Source organism: Terrapene carolina, unplaced genomic scaffold, assembly GCF_002925995.2.
Source record: "Terrapene carolina triunguis isolate 2854851 unplaced genomic scaffold, T_m_triunguis-2.0 Scaffold95, whole genome shotgun sequence".
NCBI classification, from domain to species: Eukaryota; Metazoa; Chordata; order Testudines; family Emydidae; genus Terrapene; species Terrapene triunguis.
Window position 1 is genome coordinate 327,338 of NW_020664446.1, and position 23,025 is coordinate 350,362.

The following is a 23,025-nucleotide window of genomic DNA, read 5'->3' on the forward strand; positions in this document are numbered from 1 at the left end:
GGGGGTGTCCGTGTCCCGGCGGGGTGTCATGTCCCCATGTCTCTGTGCGTTGCCCGGTGTCCCCGTGTCCTTCCCGTCGGTGCCCGGAGTCCCGGGGGGCCGCGCAGGGCCGTGTGGCGGCGGCCAGAAGGGCCCGTTCCGGTCTAGCCCGGCGCCCCCCCCAGAGCCCGCGGGCCCCGGCTCCCGGCTCTCTCGGGCGGGGCGGGCTGCGGGCGGGGCCGGGCCGGTGACTCGGCCGGGCGGGGCTCCGGGCCGGGGGCGGAGGCGGCCGTGGCAGCGGGACGTGGAGGGGCTGGAGCGGCCGCGCGGGGCCGGCCCGGCCCGGGGAGCAGGTAGGAACGGGGGCCGGGCCGGGAGCACCTACCCGGGGGAGAGACTGGTCTCCGGGGCCTCCGGCCTGGGGCCGCCGGGTCTCAGCCGCTCCCGCAGAGCGAGCGCCCCGAGACCCCCTCATGGCCCCCCCTTCCCGCCGACACCCTCATCCCTCCCGCCGCCCCCTGAACTCCCCTCATGGTCCCCCATTGCCTCCCATCCCCGCCGACACCCTCATCCCTCCCGGCAGCCCCCGCGCCGACCCCCCTCACGCCCTGAACCCCCCTCATGGTCCCCCATTGCTCCCTATCCCCCACACCCTTTGCGCCCTGAGCCCCCGCATGGCCCCAAACACTCCCTCCCTCGTGCCCTGAGCCCCCCATTCCTCCTGGCACCCCCTCGCCCCCAAAACCCCTTTATGGCCCCCCATTGCTCCCCATCCCCCGCCAACACCCTCACCCCTCCTGGCATCCCCTGAAACCCCCTCATGGCCCACCGAGATCCCCCATGGCTATGGCACTCCCTACCCCGACACCCTTTGCACCCTGAGCCCCCCTCTTGCCCCCCCTAGACACCCCCATCCCTCCTGGCACCCTGAGCCCCCTTCCTGCCCCCCCAGAGCCCTGCATTCCTCCCGTCACCCCCTACTCCGACACTCCTAGCGCCCTGAGCCCCCCATAACCCATGGTCTCTGGTACCCCTTGCCTCGACACCGTCGTGCCCTGAGCCCTCCCATGGCCTCCAGAATCCCCTGCCCTGACCCCCCTTGCACCCTGAGCCCCCCTCCTGGCCCCCCACACAGCCCCCCATTCCTCCTGGCACCCCCTGCCCTGACACCCCTCGCACTCTGAGCCCCCACCCATGGCCCCCTTCCCTCCCGGCATGCCTGGCCCCCAACTGCCCCAACACCCCTCATGCCTTGAGCCCCCCATGACCCCCGAGACCCCCTGGTGCCCAGAGATCCCCACCTCCTGCTGACACCTCATCCATCCCTCCTGGAACCCCTTGTCCCCCTGCTCCCCTGACACCCTCATCGCCCTCCCAGGACCCAGCGACCACTCCTGAATGCCCCCCCATAGCTCCCTGGTGCTCAGACCCCTCCGTCTCCCCCGCTCACTCCTCTGCCCTGAGACCCCCCTGACACCTGCCATCGCCCCCCCTCAAATCTCCAGCACCCTGACACCTTCTATTTCTCCTCTGCTCTACTATCCTCCATTGCCCCAACCCCCATCCCCCCTGTGATTTAGCACCCCCCCGTTGCCCCTCGGTCCGCCAACACCCCTCTATTGCCCCCTGCGCCCCCTCTCTGCCCCTGCCCCCCTACATCCCTCATCGCCCTTCCTGCCCTGACTCTCCCATCCCTCCTCTGCTCTAGTACCCCCCATTGCCCCCTGCCCAACACCCCCATTGCCTCTCTGCCGTGACACCCCACAACCCCCATTGGTCCCCCCCGACACCCTACATCCCTCCTCTGCTCTAGTACCCCCCATTGCCCTCTGCCCCGATGCCCCAACACCCCGCTCCCCATACAGAGCACCCAACTCCCTTCTGCCCTGATGCCCCCATTCCCTGCTCCCCACACAGAGCACCCACCCCCTCACACTCAGTCTTCTTCCCCCCCACCCTGACATGCCCATGCAGAATACCCTGTATTCCCCTGACACCCTATCTTCCCACCCAGCCCCTGGCATAATCAGTGCCCCGCTCCCACGCAGAACACCCACCCTGACTCCCTCTCAGGCACCTGACTCCCTCTGCTCTGCATGCAGGACACCCAGCCCCACATCCACCCTCTACCCCACTGCTCCTGACAGCCCCATTCCTCTACCCATGCAGAGCACCGACCCTGATTTCTGCTGACACCCTGACTTCACCCCTCTGCCCCCCACAGCTCCACGCCTCTGTCCCCACATCCTCATCCTCCCACTCCCCATGCAGAGCACCCACCCCATCCCCTCTGCTCTGCCCCTGACATCCCGTCCCCCTGCCTCCAGCTTCCCCTATTCCCCATGCGCCATGCCTCTGCTCCCCATGACATCTCCCTCTCCTGCCCATAGCATCCCTTGTTTCTCCCTGTGTGCCTCTGACATCCCTCTCCCTCTGCCCATGAAATCCCCTCCTCCTCACAACACTCCATCTCCCCTGCTCCCTGCCCCTCATGCACCTGCTCCCCCATCTCTCCGCTCTCTCTGCCCCGACCCTCCTGTCCCACCCCACCCACTGTCTGCCCGTTACCCCCACCATGGTGTAACCCTCCTTCCAGTTCTCAAGAAAACTTGATTGGCCTGAAAACTGTGTTTTGCCAAAGTGTGAAAGGTCTGGCCCCCGGGAAAGTTGTTGGGGAACTGCGCCCAGCTGTTGTCCAGGACAGGGGCTCTCACTGTGTTTGGGGTTAGCCATGGTAGCATAGTGCATTGGGTTGTGTGAAAAGCTGCAGCAAGAGTGCACTGTGTCAGATGTGATCAGCCCTGGGGATAGCACTGTAGTGCAGTGCTGTGCGTTACATGTAGGACTGCAGAGGATGCTGCTGCTTCCATCATGTTCATAAAAATAACAGTGATTGGAGCATCCTGTTGACTCACTGCTGCGTAAGAGCGGCCACACTGGGTCAGACCAATAGTCCATCTAGCCCAGTGTCCTGTCTTCTGACAGTGGCCAATGCCAGGGCTTCAGGGGGAGTGTAAAGAACAGGGCAATTGGAGTGATCCACCCCCTCCTAGCTTCTGGCAGTCAGGTTTCACCTCAAGCATGGGGTTGCGTTCCTGACTGTCTTGGCTAACAGCCACTGAAGGACCTATCCTCCAGGAACTCTAATTCCTTTTTGAACCCAGTTATACTTTTGACCATCACATCATCCCATGGCAATGAGTTTCACATGTTAACTATGCATTGTGTGAAAAAGTATTTTCTCTTGTTTGTATTAAATCTGCTGCCTATTAATTTCATTGGGTGACCTCTGGTTTTTGTATTTTGGGAAAGGGTCAAGACTACAACAGGTTCAAAAAAGAACTAGATACATTCGTGGAGGATAGGTCCATCAATAGCTATTAGCCAGGATGGGCAGGGATGGTGTCCCTAGCCTCTGTTTGCCAGAAGCTGGGAATGGGTGACAGAGGATGGATCACTTGATGATTACCTGTTCTGTTCATTCCCTCTGGGGCACCTGGCATTGGCCACTGTCAGAAGACAGGACGCTGGGCTAGATGGACCTTTGGTCTGACCCAGTCTGGCCGTTCTTATGTTCCTATGGGTAAATAACACATCTCTAGTCACTTTTTCCACACCATTCATGATTTTAGAGACCTGGTCCCCCTTCAGTCGTCTCTTTTCTAAGGTGAATAGACCTAATCTTTTTAGTCTCTCCTCCTTTAAAAGCCATTCCATGCTCTTGATCATCTTTGTTGCCCTTCTCTGAACCTTTTCCAATTCTAATATATCTTTTTTTGAGATGGGGGTGACCAGATCTGCATGCAGTATTCAAGGTGTGGGCATACCATGGATTTATATAGAGGCAACATGATATTTTCTGTCTTACTATCTATCCCTTTCTGAATGATTCCCAACATTCTGTTTGCTTTTTTGACTGCCGCTGCACATTGAGCGGATGTTTTCAGAGAACTATCCACAATGACTCCAAGATCTCTTTCTTGAGTGGTAACAGCTAATTTAGACCCCATCATTTTATTTGTATAGTTGGGATTATGTTTTCCAGTGTGCATTACTTTGCACTTATCAACACTGAATTTCATTTGCCATTTTGTTGCTCAGTCACCCAGTTTTGTGAGATCCCTTTGTAACTCTTCGCAGTCTGCTTTGGACTTAACTATCTTGAGTAGTTTTGTATCATCTGCAAATTATGCCCCCTCACTGTTTACCCCTTTTTCCAGGTCATTTATGAATATGTTGAATGGTACTAGTCCCAGTACAGGCTCCTGGGGGTCATCACTATTTACCTCTCTCCGTTCTGAAAACTCATGTTTATTCCTACCCTTTGTTTCCTATCTTTTAACCAGTTACTGATCCCTGAGAGGACCTTCCCTCTTATCCAATGACAGTTTACTTTGCTTAAAAGCCTTTGGTGAGGGACCCTGTCAAAGGCTTCCTGAAAATCTAAGTCCATTATATCCACTGGATTCCCCTTGTCCACATGCTTGTTGACCCCCTCAAAGAATTCTAATAGATTGGTGAGGCATGATTTCACTTTACAAAAACCATGTTGACTCTTCCCCAACATATGGTGTTCATCTATGTGTCTGATAATTCTGTTCTTTACTACAGTTTCAGCCAGTTTGCCCAGTACTGAAGTTAGGTTTACTGGCCTGTAATTGCCAGGATTATCACCGGAGCCTTTTTTAAATATTGGCATCACATTAGCCTCCGTCATCTGGTACAGAAGCGGATTTAAATGATAGGTTACATACCACAGTTAGTAGTTCTGCAATTTCACATCTGAGTTCCTTCAGAACTCTTTGGTGAATGCCATCTGGTCCTGGTGACTTATTACTGTTTATCAGTTTGTTCCAAAACCTCCTCTAAAGACACCTCAATCTGGGACAGTTCCTCAGATTTGTCACCTAAAAAGAATGGCTCAGGTTTGGGAATCCCCCTCACATTCTCAGCCGTGAAGACCGATGCAAAGAATTCATTTAGTTTCTCCACAATGGCCTTATCGTCCTTGAGTGCTCCTTTAGCATCTTGATCGTCCAGTGGCCCTCCTGGTTGTTTAGCAGGCTTCCTGCTTCTGATGTACTTAAATGGTTTTTTGCTATTACTTTTTGAGTCTTTGGTTAACTGTTCTTCAAAATTCTTTTTTGGCCTTCCTAATTATATTTTTACACTTCACTTGCCAGAGTTTCTATTTTCCTCACTAGGATTTAACTTCCACTTTTTAAAGGATGCCTTTTTGCCTCTCATTGCTTCTTTTACTTTGTTGTTTAGCCATGGTGGCACTTCTTTGGTTCTCTTACTGTTTTTTAATTTGGGGTATACATTTAAGTTGAGCCTCTATTATGGTGTCTTTAAAAAGTTCCCATGCAGCTTACAGGGATTTCACTTTTGGCACTGTACCCTTCAATTTCTGTTTTACTAACATCCTCATTTTTGTGTAGTTCTCCTTTCTGAAATTAAATGCTACTGTGGTGGGCTGCTGTGGTGTTTTCCCCGCCACTGGGGTGTTAACTTTAATTATATTATGGTTACTATTACCAAGCGGTTCAGCTATATTCACCTCTTGGACCAGATCCTGTGCTCCATTTAGGACTAAATCAAGAATTGCCTCTTCTCTTGGGGGTTCCAGGACTAGCTGCCTGCCTCCAAGAAGCAATCAATTATCTCTGCATCCTGACCTGAGGTGACATGTACCCAGTCAATATTGGGATAGTTGAAATCCCCCATTATTATTGAGTTTTTTATTTTTATAGCCTCTCTAATCTCCCTGAGCATTTCACAGTCACTAACACCATCCTGGCCAAGTGGTCGGTAGTATATCCCTACTTGTTTGTTCTTATTATTGAAGCCTGGAATTACTATCCATAGAGATTCTATGGTACAGTTTGGTTCATTTAAGATTTTTACTTCATTTGACTTTACGTTTTCTTTCACATATACCTTTCTTAATAGTTCCTAACCGTCTGTTAGCCTTATGACCACTGCTGCTCATTGAGCTGAAGTTGTCAGAGAACTGTTCACAGTGACTCTAAGACTCTTACTTGAGTGGTAACAGCTAACTTAGACCCCATCATTATATATGTGTAGTTGGTATTAGTTTTTTCTAGGGTTACCATATTTCCACAATCAAAAAAGAGGACACTGGGGGGGGGAGCCCCGCTCTAGCCCCGCTCCCGCCCTGCCCCGCCCCCATCCACTCCCTCCCACTTCCCACTCCCTGACTGCCCCCCTCAGAACCCCCAACCCCCCCCCGCTCCTTGTCCCCTGACTGCCCCCTCCTGGGACCCCTGCCACTAACTGCCCCCTAGGACCCCACCCCTTATCTAAGCCTCCCTGTTCCTTGTCCCCTGACTGCCCCCTCCTGAGCCCCCACCCACCCTAACTGCCCCCCTAGGATCCTACCCCCTACCTGTACCCTGACTGCCCAAAACCTTATCCACACCCCCACCCCCAGACAGCCCCCCCCCGAACTCCCGACCCATCCAACCCTGCTCCCTGTCTCTTGACTGCCCTCTCCAGAACCTCCCTGCCCCTTCTCCGACCCCCTGGCCCCCTTACCCTGCCGCTCAGAGTGCTGCGGAGCGGCGCGCTGGGCAGCAGGGGCGGGTGAGCAGGGGGAGGAGCTCCAGACTGCCGGAGGCCCGATGCGAACGGCCAGCCGGCGATCTGCGAATGCAGGGAGGGGGAGGGAGGGAGAGAGAGGAGGGGAGTGATCTCAAGCTGCAGGGGAGAGGAGGGGGGAGCGGAGGAGGGGCTCTGGCTGCCAGAGCCCCGTGCGAGTGGCAGGATCCGGCTGGCTGCGCGCACTCTGCATGGGGGGGGGAAGTCCGGACATTTACAAATTCCCCCCGGACGCTATTTTTAACTCAAAAAAGCTGGACATGTCCGGGAGAATCCGGACGAATGGTAACCCTATTTTTTCCAATGTGCATTACTTTGCACTTATCAATGCGGTATTTCATCTGCCATTTTGTTGCTCAGTCACCCAGTTTTGTGAGATCCCTTTGTAATTCTTAGTTCAATCCAAAGGTCACTCCAATCCTGAATAATACTGTATCATCTGCAAACTTGTCTCTTCACTGTTTACCCTCCTTTTTCAGATCATTAATGAGTATCTTGAACAGCACAGGTCCCAGTACAGATCCTTGGGGGACCCTGTTGTTTACCTCTTGCCATTGTGAAAACTGACCATTGTTTTCTGTCTTTTAACCAGTTACTGATCCATGAGAGAACCTTCCCCATTGTCTCATGACTACTTAGTTTTCTTAAGAGCCTTCAGTGAGGGACCTTGTTAGAAGCTTTCCAAAAATCCCTGTACACTATATCATCTGGATTATCCTTATCCACATGCTTGTTGATACCTCAGATAATTTTGATAGATTGGTGAGGCATGATTTCCCTTTACAAAAGCCATGTTGACTTTTCCCCCAACAAATTGTATTTATCTATATCGGGGTGGGCAAACTTTTTGGCCCGAGGGCCACATCTGGGTGGGGAAATTGTATGCAGGGCCATGAATGTAGGGTTGGGGGGTGTGAGGGGGTGAGGTGTGCAGGAAGGGGCTCAGGGAAAGGGGTTGGGCTGCAGGAGGGGTGAGGCAGGGGGCTCAAGGCAGGGGTTTAGGGGGCTCAGAGCAGGGGGTTGGGGTGCGGGGTGCAGGAGGGGTTCAGGGTGTGGGCTCCAGTCTGGCGCTGCTTACCTTGAGCGGCTCCAGGGTGGCAGCAGCACGCAGCGGGGCTAAGAAGGCTCCCTTCCTGCCCTGGCCCCATGCCGCTCCCAGAAGTGACCTACATGTCCAGCAGTGGCTCCTGGGGGTGGGGTGGGGCAGGTGGCTTGGCTGTGCGCTGCCCTCGCCTGTGGGTACCACCCCGAAGCTCCCATTGGCTGTGGTTCCCTGTTCCTGGGGAGCTGCAGGGGGAGGTGTCTGCAGGCAAGGGTAGGGCATGGAGCCCTCGCCCCCTTCCCCCGCCAGGGGCCGCAGGGACGTGGTGCCGGCCGCTTCTGGGAGCAGTGCGGGGCCAGGGCAGGCAGGGAGCCTGCCTTAGCCCTGCTGCGCCACAGGGCTGGCAATCCTGCGGGCCGGATTGAAAGCCCTGACGGGCCGGATCCAGGCCGTAGTTTGCCCTCCCCTGATCTATATGTTGATAATTCTGTACTTTACTATAGTTTCTACCAGTTTGCCTGGTACTAAAGTTAGGCTTGCGTCCTGTAATTGCCAGGATCACCTCTGGAGCCCTTTTAAAAAATTGGTGTTACATTAGTTACCTTCCAGTCATCTGGTACAACGATTTGTTCCAGTGATCGGTTACATACTAGAGTTAATAGATCTGTGATTTCATATTCGAGTTCCTTCAGAACTCTTGGGTGACTACCATCTGGTCCTGGTGATCTATTAGTGCTTAATTTATCAATTTGTTCTAAAACATCTTCTATTGACATACCAGTTTGGAACAGTACTTCAGATCTGCCAACCAAAAAGAATAGCTCTGATGTATGTATCTTCCCCACATCCTCTGCCGTGAAGACCAATGCAAAGAATTTGTTTAGCTTCTCTGCAATGGCCTTGTCTTCCTTGAGTGATCCTTTAGCATCGTGGTCATTTAGTCGCCCTACTATCCGTTTGACAGACTTTCTGCTTCTCATATACTTAAAAAAATTCTTACTGTTAATTTTTGCATCTTTACCATGTTGCTTCTCAAATTCTTTCTTTGCCTCCTGCCTTATACTTTTACTCTTAACCCACCAGAGTTTGTGCACCTTCCTGTTATCCGCACTAGGATCTGACTTTCAAATTTTAAAGGATGCTTTTTTGCTGTTGATGGCCTCCATCGCTCTGCTTTCTAGCCATGGTGGCGTTCTTTTGGTCCTCTCATTGTTTTTCTGATTTGGGGTATCCATTTAGTCTGAGCCTCTGTTATGGTGTTTTTAAATAGTCCCCATGCTCGCTGGCATTTAACCCATGTCACCGCTCTTTTTAATTTCCATCTAACAAGCATCCTCAGTTTTGTGTAGTTCTCAGGGCCGGCTCCAGGGTTTTGGCCGCCCCAAGCAGCCAAAAAAAAAAAAGAAAGAAAAGAAAAGAAAGCCGCAATCGCGATCTGCGGCGGCAATTCGGCGGGAGGTCCTTCGCTCCGAGGCGGCGTGAGGGACCGTCGGCCGAATTGCCGCCGAATACCTGGACGTGCTGCCCCTCTCCGGAGCGGCCACCCCAAGCTCCTGCTTGACAAGCTGGTGCCTGGAGCCGGCCCTGGTAGTTCCCCTTTTTAAAGTGAAATGTTACCGTGGTGTGGGTTTTGGTGGTATCCCCCCATACAAGGATGTTACATTTAATTGCACTGTGAGCACTATTACTGAGCTATTATGTAATCACTATTACATCTGTGATACGGGTCCAGAAGCAAGGGTGGGTGAAGCTGAGGCATGCAGAGATTATGCTTGGGGGTTTAGTATGACGGTGTGAGTCACACAGCTGCAGTTTCTGGGTGAAATCCTGGCTCTGTTGAAATCAGTGGCAAAATTTCAATTGACTTCAGTGGGGCCAGGATGTCACCCTCCAAGTGTCTCATGGCTACTGCTCCCAGAGGGCCTGGCATGCTAACAGCACAGTTAATACCCATCTTCATTTGTTAGGAAGACTGGAATTGGGATTACAGGTACATGGAAGCTCTGATTTAATGATGCGCTGTGCTACTGGTAGGTCTGGCAGAGTAAATTCTGGGGGTCTGGGGAACATCGTTGATGTGGTGACAGTGTCAGAAGTAGTAAAGCTGTCGAACAGGTAGGACACTGAGAGGAACACTCTGTTTGTAGGGCTAACGATATAGGCCTGATTTTAAAATCTGGCCTCTCTGCACCCACAACTTGCTGCCCAGAGACATACACGTATAAATGACCTCAGTTGTGCCCACAATTAAGGGAGACTGGGTTGAGCAATGTCCAAGTCTGTGACTGCTGCTTTAGGCAGTATTGTCACTGTTACTCCATCTGCAGCATACACCCTGCCTTGTAAACACTATGGGCATATGGCCCAGCTGTCAGGTAAAGCCATTAATGCTGCAGAGCACTGCCTTTGTCATTCCTGTACAGAGCACTCTTGGCAGAGGGCCATCTGGCCTAGGGATTTCGATCCTCTGGGGACATGTCCACACAGCGAGTGGCAGCAAGTGTGGAGCCAGGCTCAGGCTAGCTATGTAGATGTCGCCTAGGAAACGGGGTGGGCTCAGTCTGCACAGCTGTTTTTAGTGCCTTAGTGTGAGCCTGGCAGCTGGGGCTCAGGGATTTGCTGCCATGGGCTATGTGGACATACCTATGTGATCTGAGTTCCAATGGCCAGAGGGCTGTTCTGGGGTAAACCAGCAGGAGGGACCTGTAATTTGTGGCACTTGGTATTGACCTAATAGCTCATGAGAGAAAATAACTCCAGGGAGAGACAGGAGGGCAGCACAGCGGCTCCTAACTGTATAAACCCAGGGGCAATGCTGGGGCCTCTGGGTGCTGCTGTGATACAAACATTGAACAATGTTGTTTTGCTTGTCAGTAATTTGGGCCTGCCCTCTCTACCGAGCAGAAACGCTAAGCCTGAGGCCTCAGAGTTCAAAGGTGGGGTTGGTGCTGTGTGCATCCTCCTGGGGGGCTGAGGCCTTGTTGGTGTTGGGGAGGGGGTTACAAATAAGCAGACCCCCTCCAGGTGAGAGGCCTGGTGCAGGCTCCACCCCGTGGGTGTATCTCAGCTAATGTTCTCATTTTACTAAATCTCCTCTGTTTCGTAGGGAAGCCTGGGTTCAGGCATAGTGAGGGACAGAGGCATCTTACTTTGTAGATGAGCTGAGCGGCAAAAGGTGCCACTTTGATCAGCTCCTGAGGGGTTTCCTTACGACATCTGCAATCCGAGCAATGGCAGCAGGCACCTCCTGCACCACCTCTCCCTGCTACAGTGCGTCTGACAGAGTGATGCCAAAGCTGATGCATTATCCTTCACATGCTCTAGCCTCTCTTGTGCAAGCACCTTCTCCTCTGCAGCTCCTGACATCTAGAGCTGCCTCACTCTCCTCTTTTCTAGTTCTAGTTCCTCTCCGTAGTATCTAAGTGCCTTCCAGTCATTCATTGAGTGATGTGACTGACACCTGTCATGTGAGATTTGCCATGTTTCCATGGATTTCAAATTTCTGCTGAAAAGGACCTCTCTCCTGCCCCCCACTTGCCACTGTCTCTCTCTCCTTGACTTTTGTTACAGTCTCTGTCTTTACCTCTGACAGAGACAGGAGAGATAGTGTCTGCTCTACACAACTCTCCCAAATACAGTCATTTTGTACCATACAGCACAATCTCACCCCATCTACTCCTCCTTACTCATTTCCCTGCCTCCCATTGTGCTGTGCATCACATTTCAACTTCCTGTCTGCACTTTCAGTGCAGAAACTGCCTACATCTCTGAGCTGGCTTCTGTCAGTGTCCCCTTCCCACGCCGCTCTGTTCTGCCAATGTCACCAACCGCAGTTGTCTCATTTTTTGTCTCCAGTGCGCCTTGTAACCTTCCAAGATCTTTTTGTCTCCAAATTCAAATCTCTCCTATAAACCCGCTTCTGAAATAGTTTACAAAAGGGAGCCTGTTTGCAGTTTAGTTACAGGTGGCCTACAACGGGATTTGAAAGGATTGGGCTTGAGCTCTTGTGTGATGGAGGGAGCAGCCCAAAGGGGTTTTGTTCTCATTTATTTGTTTCCAGCTTTTTTTAACCTTAGAAATATTATGACTATAAAGAAATATGGCTTTGTTGGAGGACCAGTGGGAGGCCTCAGAGGTATTTTGTTGAGCTCTTTGTGCCTTAATAGATCAGGTAAAATAAAACTAACAAAAAAACACCTATACTAGAAATCTTCTCTTTCAGCACAGTTTTTCTCTGTTGTTTTGTGATGTCATCATGTACGCAAGCTACTCTGTCACCACAGAATTCTCTAGCATCGACAGGACCTTAAGTACTGGAAAAACAAGCAGAATTTGATTGTATTTATTTTTACAGAACCTTTTCGGGCCCCTATCTCTATCATAAAGGGGAAAAAATGGCACAAGCTCAGTTTTTTTCCTTTGCAGGTTACTGTTGAAACAAGTAGCATTAACCATCATGCTGAAGGGCAGCTAGGGATAGTTTATTTTGTGGAAGTGTCGGTCACAGCTCTGTAGCAAAGGTTGGGTGGAGATTTCTCTCTGAAGTTTGGCTCAGATCCCTCTGTATCGCTCACATGTTAATGATTGAATTGGGTCTCCAGATCTAGCACATGGCTCTTCAGGGGTAGTTGGATTTTCTGTAATATTGTTATGGTAAAATATTTGCTCACTCTTGCAGAGGAAACACTTAGAAATACTTTTCTCTAAGATTTTCCCCCAACAGCCTCAATTTCTCCCTCCTCCCCAAACTAAAATACCAGGGTCCCCACAAATTGCAAACTTTTATGTATGTGTCTTTCTCCCTCACATGTCTCTGCGAGAGGCCACTGTTTAAAATGTGCAATTATGTTTAACCTACAAGGTGTTATTCCCTGTTATGTATTTATTCATTTGTTCGTCAGAGCACCCCGATGTGCCACGTGCTTTCCAGATATTCAAGAAGGAATGAGAGTCCCTGCCTTGAGAAGCTCAAAGTTTAGAGACAGACCAAAGCCAGGGAAGGGCAGTAACAGAAAGTGATTGTTTTTATACAGACCATCAAGATTGGCTGTGGGCAGCACAGTTCTGTTTGTTATAACTGAATGAATATCACCAAAGAAAAGCCAGAGGAACTACCCAGGCCTGTTAGCTACTTCTGTGCTTTGACATGGCTTCCCTGGTTCCTGACTACAGCTGCTCTCCCCACATGCCTCTGTGATCCTCCATTCACTGGAATTAATGTGTATTTTTAATAGTTAAATATTAATAAAAATGGACATTGATAAAACTAAGTTGTTTAAAACTTTGGCAGGGGTTAAAGGAGTGGGGAGATGTGGGAGGCATGAAACTAGTGAGTCTGGCTGAGCACGGGGCCTGGCGAGCTGGTGTGGGCAGCCTGGCTGTGTGACCTCATTGTGCTGAGCTCAGAGTTCAGTGTGTGACTGGGATGTGTACACTGTGGGTGGCTCTGTGAAAGGACTTTGTAGTGAAGATGATGTGTGAGAGTACACTTGCTGCCTTATGCTTGGCTTGGAAGTTAATGTTGCCTTAACTAGTTATTTCCTACATTTCTAGTGATTGTGTCACTTAAAAATGTATTTGAGCAAAATTATAAAAGCTTTTTGCTCACGGGTATAATATAAATTTTATTAAAGTGAATGTTTAAAATGAAATAGACACGAGTTAAGAGGGAAGGTACTGTACATCTGGGGTCAGGCTTGGGTTATGGGGGGTTACAGGTATCGTTTGCAAGGATGAGAAGATACATACATATCACATAACCGGCATAAACCCAGATTGGGTGCAAGAGTTTTTAAAGTGTCAGTGGATAAGTGGGCTTGGGTACGCCACCCATGGAATGAATAAGGAGTCCAAGTCAGTATCAGTGTCGCGAATAACTACATGGGTGGGGCACGTCCCTTGATCCATCAGGGAAGGAAGTGGGTTATTTCCCTGGTCGGCGGTCTCGGTTACTCAATGCGGTATTGATGGTGTCCTGTGATGTGTTCCGTATAAATGTCTCTTGACCACCTGATGGTGTCGGACACCATGAGCTGTCTCATGAGCCAGGCGTAGCGTCGACCGACTCCGCACGCTCTCAGAACCGGCTCATTGTGGGGGTCCCACAAGCCCAGGCCTCCCACGATCAGGGCGTGTATCTGCACCTCGTAGCCCTGGGCTCTCAAGGTCTCGGCCAGCGGGGTGTACTTCGACGCCTTCCGTGCTCGGGCCTCGTGGAGGGCCGGTGACCGGTTTTCAAAAGGCACCGTGACGTCTACGATGAGGACCTTCTTCTTTTCTGCATCGGTCACGACGATGTCGGGTCGCAGTCTGCTGTCTGTCCTGGGGATGGCGGAGTCGAGGGTGATCTTCCCCAGGGACAGCGGGATGGCTTTCACCAACCTGTTCTGGATGGCATTGTGGCGGTGCCGCCAGGCTCCGGAGTGCTGTTTGCATCCACACAGGACGTGGGGCAGGGTCTCGTTTGCATAGCCGCACTTCCTGCAGCGCTTGTCTCGGTTGCTGTGGTGGATGGCTCCGTTGAGGGGAACGCAGTTGAGTCGGGCCCTGTGGACGAACCGCCAGTCGGCGAACCTGGTGAAGCTGCCCCCGGGGAGGAAGTGGTTGCTGGCGTCCCACTTGCTGGACACCTCGAACACCTTGCCCTGGTCCGGCTTCCGCTTAAAGTTCTCGGCATAGTGGCAGCAGATGGTGTCTTTCAGGGTCTTTTCCAGCATAGCTCTGGCGGTCGGGGTGACGATGGTGTGGTCCGGGTCTTTAAGCGTGGTACCAGTATTCCCAGCTCCCAGCGCTCCTCGCACCACTTCCAGCAGCAGCTGATCCTCTTACCCAGGCGTCTCGAGGCGTTGCGGGCGCGGGACCAGAGAGAGGATAGGTCTCCCGCCTCTCTCCCAAACTCAGCCTCCAGGGAGCATATTATAACTACTTGTATTCCAGTACCACCTAGCAGCCCAGCCAAGAGCAGGCCCCCAGTGAGCTAGGTGCTTACAAACTGCGTAAGAGACAATCCTTGCCCCAAAGAGATGACAGTCTCAATAGACAATGCTGGCAAAGAGTTGGAAGGTTTGGAAATGCCCCAGATTACACAGCAGAGCTAGAAATAGAAGCCAGTTCTCCTGACTCTCAGTCCAGTGCCCCATCCACTGGACCATGCTGCTTCCCAATGGACTTCATCTAAAATCTAAATGAAAAAAACATTATTAAGGTTGCAAAGTCAAGCATTTGAGAATTAGAAATGCTCTTGCCACCGTAATTCATATTGCAAGGGCTCTAATACCCTTATCAACTTCCAGTGATCCCTTTACGTAGCTGTCTTGTCTCTTAAGTGCTGGAGCCCCATGTGTCTGTGAGTGTGTTAGTCTTCCAGCAAAAACAGGATCGACAAGATCCATATTTCCAATGTACAAAAATCTCCATTAATTTTATCTACATGCATCCTAAAGAGGCTAAAAAGGGCACAAAGTCATTTCACCATCCTCCTTCAGGTCACCCTCCCTCTGAGTGGTGGCTTCTTTGAGTAAGGGTCTAACACTCATCTTCTCCCTTGCCTTTCCCCAAAAATGGTGAATCCATTAATGAAAATTTCTTGTCCGACCTCCTTTCAGATGCAAGGAGAGAGGCGGAGGGATGTGGGAAATGGATCTGAAATCTATGAGTCACTGTGCAGCAGAAACGTGACAAAGTCTCCACTACCCCTTTTGGCTGTATAACCTGGTTTGGTCCAGTCTGGACAGATGGCACCAAACAACATTATAACCAGGTTAAAAGCTGTTGTGCTTTGCTTCAAGTCTCTACTTTCTTAGCCTGCACTGGCTGGTCTGGCTGAAAGGACAGATGGATTTGTTGTAGGACTGGTCTGGCTCTGACGGGCTGCAGATTCCTCAGCGTGCTGCAGCATGGAGCTGAGATTTCTTCAGTAGGGCTCTGGGGAAGTTGCCAATCTAGGAACTGAGATACAGTTAGGTATTGAAATGTGTCACCTGCTCCAGTCCCAGGAATGGGGGTGGGGAGCAGAGGAAGCGGGGAAGAGTGCCATGACAGGGTGAGTTAATTGCCTAGCTTTCTCCTTCTATTCATACAGGGGGCCCCAAGCCTGCCTGGGAGGGGTATCTTGCTGCTGCTGGGCTGAGTCAGGAATTCTGTGCTCTGTTTCAGCCCTGACCTCTGCTAGGGTGAAGTCTCCATGTTTGTTCAGTCCTGGGCCTTCCCTTCCTCTCCTGCCCTGCCTTGAAGGGATTACCCAGCTCTGAGGTGAGAGGGGAATGGTGCTTGGCCAGAAGTCAGGGATGGTGACTCATTGCAGATATCAGGCGGAGTGCAGCTCTCCCTAGAATCTGCTCTTCGTGCTGGTGTGTCAGGCACAAAGAGCAACAGAGGGTCCTGTGGCACCTTTAAGACTAACAGATGTATTGGACCCTCTTTTGCTTTTTACAGATCCAGACTAACACGGCTATCCCTCTGATACTAGGCACAAAGAGGACTCTCTTGGGAGGAAGCTTGGGAGAGTTTTGTTTTCATCTTTACGTCCAGAGGTTTAGATTCTGTAACGTCTTCATTAATTATCTGGATGATGGGATGGATTGCACCCTCAGCAAGTTCGCGGATGACACTAAGGTGGGGGGAAAGGTAGATATGCTGGAGGGTAGGGATAGGGTCCAGAGTGACCTAGACAAATAGGAGGGTTGGGCCAAAAGATGAGGTTCAACAAGGACAAGTGCAGAGCCCTGCACTTAGGAAGGAAGAATCCCATGCACTGCTACAGACTTGGGACCAACTGGCTAAGCGGCAGTTCTGCAGAAAAGGACTTGGGGATTACAGTGGACGAAAAGCTGGATATGAGTCAGCAGTGTGCCCTTGTTGCCAAGAAGGCTAACAGCATATTGGGCTGCATTAGTAGGAGCATTGCCTGCAGATTGAGGGAAGTGATTATTCCCCCTCTATTTGGCACAGGTGAGGCCACATCTGGAGTATTGCATCCAGTTTTGGGCCCTCCACTACAGAAAGGATGTGGACAAATTGGAGAGAGTCCAGCGGAGGGCAACAAAAATAATTAGGGGCGTGGGGCACGTGACTTATGAGGAGAGGCTGAGGGAACTGGCCTTATTTAGTCTGCAGAAGAGAAGAGTGAGGGGGGATTTGATAGCAGCCTTCATCTACCTGGGGGTTCCAAAGAGGGTGGACCTAGGCTGTTCTCAGTGGTGGCAGATGACAGAACAAGGAGCAATGGTCTCAAGTTGCAGTGGGGGAGGTTTAGGTTGGATATTAGGAAACACTATTTCACTAGGAGGGTGGTGAAGCACTGGAATGGGTTCCCTAGGGAGGTGGTAGAATCTCCATCCTTAGAGGTTTTTAAGGCCCGGCTTGACGAAGCCCCGGGGAATGATTTAGTTGGTGTTGGTCCTGCTTTGAGCAGGGGGTTGGACTAGATGACCTCCTGAGGTCTCTTCCAACCCTAATTTTCTATGATTCTACCAACATCCCAGCCTGAAAGAAGCTGTAAGTCATCTTCTGGTTGAGAATTTGAAAGTGGAAGGTAACTGGGAGAAAGTGATCATGAAATGGTAGAGTTCATGATTCTAAGGAATGGTAGGAGGGAGAACAGCACAATAAAGACAATGGATTTCAAGGTGGTAGACTTTAGCAAACTTAGGGAGTTGGTAGGTAAAATCCCATGGGAAGCAAGTCTAAGGGGAAAACAATAGAAGACAGGTGGCAGTTTTTCAAAGAGACATTATTAAGGGCACAAGAGCAAACTATCCCACTGCATAGGAAAGATAGGAAGTATGGCAAGAGACCACCCTGGCTTAACCAGGAGATCTTCAATTATCTAAAACTCAAAAAAGAGTCCTACAAAAAGTGGAAACTCGGTCAAATTACAAAGGATGAATATAAATAAATAACACAAGTATGTAGGGACAAAATTAGAAAGGCCAAGGCACAAAATGAAATCAAACTAGCTAGGGACATAAAAGGAAACAAGAAAACATTCTGCAAATACATTAGAAGCAAGAGGAAGACCAAGGACAAGGTAAGCCCGTTACTCAATGAGGTGGGAAAGACAATAACAGAAAATGCGGAAATGGTCATGACTTCTTTGTTTCGGTTTTCACCAAGAAGGTTGGTGGCGATTGGATGTCTAAAATAGTGAATGCCAGTGAAAATGAGGTAGGATCAGAGTCTAAAATAGGGAAAGAACAAGTCAAAAATTACTTAGACAAGTTAGATGCCTTCAAATCACCAGGGCCTGATGAAATGCATCCTAGAATACTCAAGGAGCTTACTGAGGAGATATCTGAGCCATTAGCTATTATCTTTGAAAAGTCATGGAAGACGGGAGACATTCCAGAAGACTGGAAAAGGGAAAATATAGTGCCCGTCTATAAAAAGGGAAATAAGGACAACCCGGGGGATTACAGACCAGTCAGCTTAACTTCTGTACCCGGAAAGATAATGGAGCAAAGAATTAAGCCATCAATTTGGAAACACCTAGAAGATAATAAGGTGATAAATAACAGTCAGCATGGATTTGTCAAGAACAAATCATGTCAAACCAGCCTGATAGCTTTCTTTGACAGGGTAACAAGCCTTGTGGATAGGGGGGAAGTGGTAGATGTGGTATATCTTGACTTTAGTAAGGCTTTTGATACTGTCTCGCATGACCTTCTCATAAACAAACTAGGAAAAAGCAACTGACTACTATAAGGTGGGTGCATAACTGGTTGGAAAATCATTCCCAGAGAGTAGTTATCAGTGGTTCACAGTCATGCTGGAAGGGCATAATGAGTGGGGTCCCGCAGGGATCGGTTCTGGGTCCGGTTCTGTTCAATATCTTCATCAATTATTTAGATCAGGGGTAGGCAACCTATGGCACGCGTGCCAAAGGCGGAACGCGAGCTGATTTTCGGTGGCACTCACACTGCCCGGGTCCTGGCCACCGGTCCGGGGGGCTCTGCATTTTAATTTAATTTTAAATGAAGCTTCTTAAACATTTTAAAAACCTTATTTACTTTATATACAACAATAGTTTAGTTATATATTATAGACTTATAGAAAGAGACCTAAAAATGTTAAAATATATTACTGGCACGTGAAACCTTAAATTAATAATATATGGAGATATACCTATCTCATAGAACTGGAAGGGACCCGGAAAAGTCATTGAGTCCAGCCCCCTGCCTTCACTAGCAGGACCAAGTAATGATTTTGCCCCAGATTCCCTAAGTGGCCCCCTCAAAGATTGAGCTCACAACCCTGGGTTTAGCAGGCCAATGTTCAAAACCACTGAGCTATCCCTCCCCCCACTTCTGTGAATAAATGAAGACTTGGCACACCACTTCTGAAAAGTTGCCGACCCCTGATTTAGATAATGGCGTAGAGAGTACACTTACAAAGTTTGCGGACGATACCAAGCTGAGAGGGGTTGCAAGTGCTTTGGAGGATAGGTTTATAATTCAAAATGATCTGGACAAACTAGAGAAATGGTCTGAAGTAAGTAGGATGAAATTCAATAAGGACAAATGCAAAGTACTCCACTTGGGAAGGAACAATCAGTTGCACACATACAAAATGGAAAATGACTGCCTAGGAAGGAGTCCTGCGGAAAGAGATCTGGGGTCATAGTGGATCACAAGCTAAATATGAGTCAACAGTGTAACGCTGTTGCAAAAAAAGCAAACATCATTCTGGGATGTATTAGGAGGAATATTGTAAGCAAGACATGAGAAGTCATTCTTCCGCTCTACTCTGCGCTGGTTAGGCCTCAACTGGAGTATTGTGTCCAGGTCTGAGCACCACATTTCAGGAAAGATGTGGACAAATTGGAGAAAGTCCAGAGAAGACCAACAAAAATGATTAAAGGTCTAGAAAACATGACCTATGAGGGAAGATTGAAAAAATTGGGTTTGTTTAGTCTGGAGAAGAGAAGACTGAGGGGGGACATAACAGTTTTCAAGTACATAAAAGGTTGTTACAAGGAGGAGGGAGAACAATTGTTCTTCTTAACCTCTGAGGATAGGACAAGAAGCAGTGGGCTTAAATTGCAGCAAGGGAGGTTTAGGTTGTACATTAGGAAAAACTTCCTAACTGTCAGAGTGGTTAAGCACTGGAATAAATTGCTTAGGGAGGTGGTGGAATCTCCATCATTGGGGATATTTAAGAGCAGGTTAGACAAACGCCTGTCAGGGATGGTCTAGATAATACTTAGTCCTATCTTGAGTGCAGGGGACTGGACTAGATGACCTCTCGAGGTCCATTCCAGTTCTATGATTTCTTCTAGATGTGAGTTTGCAGCAGGTGTTCAGCAAGCAGCCACTCCTGGGCGAGACAAGGCCAAGGTCCTGGAAAAATTAATAATACATCTGAGTCTTGTTATGGAACAAGTAAACTTCACAGGTTGGTTCGCTGCCTTCAAACAGATGAGCACACTGACTGGGCCCAGAGAGAGAGAAACATACAGCAAACACTCCTGTGTTCAGGGAAGAGTCCCAGTGCATTCCAGAAAAGGGACAGCTTTTCCCAGACGCTGAGACCTGAAGTTTCATGGTGCTTGCAAGGGTGTAGTTTGCAATGCTGCAAAACTCTGTGTGCAAAGAAATAGCATTACTTCCGGAAGCCCCAGTGAGATACCTGATGTAAATGGGAATAAGAGCAGGAAGGGCTCGGTGCTGCCTAGTGATGTACACAATATTTGCTCAGATTCTCCAGAAATCCTGGAAGCAGTTTTTGGGCTCACAACTCCCCCATCCCTCCACATCAGAACTCCCTTTGCTCTGTAATATCCACATCCTCTAATTTCAACTCTCATTTGCTCTATGTAAACTGCTCCTAACAGCTCCTTTTCCCTCTTCATTTTAACATTCAATGGCTTCTGTAACCCAGAAGAAAATGGTTAGCAGATGAGAGTTTGAACTGTGATGAGACTAACTTGTTACTTAATTGAAAATGTGAACTTCCCCCCAGCTCCCTTAGACTCCTCACATTATTAGTCTGTCACACTTTACCATTCCCCTGAAATCCTGGCCTTGCTCTTCCCAAGGAGCTGTTACTTTAACCCTTTTTATGGGTTCCTCAGCAGCTGGGTGAGAACACCCCTCTTTCCTCGCACAGCTGAGAGAAACATGAGATGGCTGGGATTTTATTGGCAGCTTTGGCAGTTGTTTCATGCTTCCTTCAATTGTGGGTTGTCTCTTCAAAGATCTTGTTCGAGTAAATATGTGTTAGTGGATCAGGCATGATGTGCAGAGCAACACTCACCCACAGTGCCACTTGGAGGTTGAGCAGAGGACTGCAAGTTGACTTCCTCCCAGGCATTCCCCTTTCATAGCACAGCTCCGCACTGTGGTGGTCTGTCCTTTCAGTGACTGAGACCTCCAGACAGGTCACATTTTCAAGTCCCCTCCTTTTGGGATATATATAACGGGTTCAGAAACGGGAAGGTCTTTAGGATTAAGCAAGTATCAGAGGGGTAGCCGTGTTAGTCTGAATCTGTAAAAAGCAACAGAGGGTCCTGTGGCACCTTTGAGACTAACAGAAGTATTGGGAGCATAAGCTTTCGTGGGTCAGAACCTCACTTCTTCAGATGCAAGACGGATTAAGCAGGATTAAGCAAGGTATTCAGGGCTTCCCCCTTGGGTTGGGATCTTACAGTCCTGGACCCTTATATCTTCAGTCTTCCCCCATCTAGGTTCCCCCAAGGGATAGACTTCCATAGTTATCCCTCTTGAGGGGTTGGTAGGGGAGCCCGGACCATCCTCTCCACTAGGCTCCAATCCAGAGCCCAGCTGAGTCCTGCACCCTAGGTGGCTATGTGGCTGCCTCCTTGGATCACTTCCTACCACTCCCCTCTCTTCTCACAGGGTAAAATAAATATCTAAACACATAGATCAAGTCTCTGACCTTCAAAGAGTCACAGGTCCCTTCTTTGTTAGGGTGACCAGATGTCCTGTTTTTAAAGGGACAGTCCCATTTTTGGGGACTTTTTCTTATATAGGTGCCTATTACCCCCCACCACCTGTCCCGTTTTTTCACAGTTGCTATCTGGTCACCCTATTCTTTGTAGGCTTGGTCAGGTCACTATCATAGAAATGTGGGACTGCAAGGAACCTTGATAGATCATCTGATCCAGTCCCCTGCACTGAGGCAGGACTCAGTATTGTCTAGAGACCATTAGTGACAGGTGCTTGTCTAACCTGTTTTTAAAAACTTCCAATGACAGAGATTCCACATCCTCCCTAGGTAATTTGTTCCAGTGCGTAATTACCCTGACAATTAGGAAGTTTTTTCAAATGTTCAACCTAAATCTCCTTTACTGCAAATTAAGCCCCATTACTTTTTGAGCTATCATCAGGGCCGGCTCCAGGGTTTTGGCCGCCCCAAGCAGCCAGAACCAAAAAAAAAAAAAAAGAAAAGACAAAAGCCGCGATCGCGATCTAAAAAAAGACGCGATCGCGATCTGCGGCGGCAATTCGGCGGGAGGTCCTTCACTCCCAGGCGGAGTGAGGGACCGTCCGCCGAATTGCCGCCGAATACCTGGAACTGCCGCCCCTGTCCGGAACGGCCGCCCCAAGCACCTGCTTGAGAAGCTGGTGCCTGGAGCCGGCCCTGGCTATCATCAGTGGTTAAGGAGAACAATTTATCACACTCCTCATTATATTGACATTTTATGTACTTGGAGACTGTTATCATGTTCCCCCTTCAGTCTTCTCTTCTCCAAACTAAACAAACACATTTTTTTCAATTTTTCCTTGTAGGACATGATTCCTAGACCTTTAATCATTTTTATTCTCTCCTCTGGACTTTTTTCATTTTGTTCACATCTTTCCTGAAGTGTGGTGCTCAGAACTGGACACAGTACTCCAGTTGAAGCCTTATCAGTGCTGAGCAGAGCAAAAAAATTACTTTTGGTGTCTAGCGTACTACACTCCTGCTAGTACATCCCAGAATGCTGGTCTCTTTTTTGCAACAGCATTACATTGTTGAATCATATTTAGTTTGCAATCTGCTATAACTCCCAGATCCTTTTCTGCAGTACTCCTTCCTAGGCAGTCATTTCCCATTTTGTATTTGTGCACTTGATTATTCCTTCCCAAGTGGAGTACTTTGCATTTGTCCTTATTGAATTTCATCCTGTTTACTTCAGACCATTTCTCCAGTTTGTCAAAATCATTTAGAATTCTAATTCTGTCCTCCAAAGTGCTTGTAACCCCTCCCAGCTTGGTATCGTCCACAAACTATATAAGTGTACCCTCTATGCCATTATATAAAATATTTATGAAGATATTGAATAGAACCAGCCCTAGGACAGATCCTTGTGGGACCCCACTTGATATTCTCTTCCAGCTTGACTGTGAACTGTTGATAACTACTCTCTGAATATGTTTTTCCAA

General features: G+C 49.3%; 1 protein-coding gene across 2 annotated transcripts in view; it reads left to right on the forward strand.

The window, feature by feature from the left end:
- The first annotated feature begins 265 nt into the window (after positions 1-265).
- Positions 266-23,025, forward strand: part of DNMBP (dynamin binding protein) — a 79,279-nt gene continuing 56,519 nt past the window's right edge. For both annotated transcript variants that reach the window (XM_026651096.2, XM_026651097.1), the window contains exon 1: positions 266-332. The gene's annotated coding sequence lies outside the window, so the exon portion shown is untranslated. The remainder of the gene's footprint in view (positions 333-23,025) is intronic.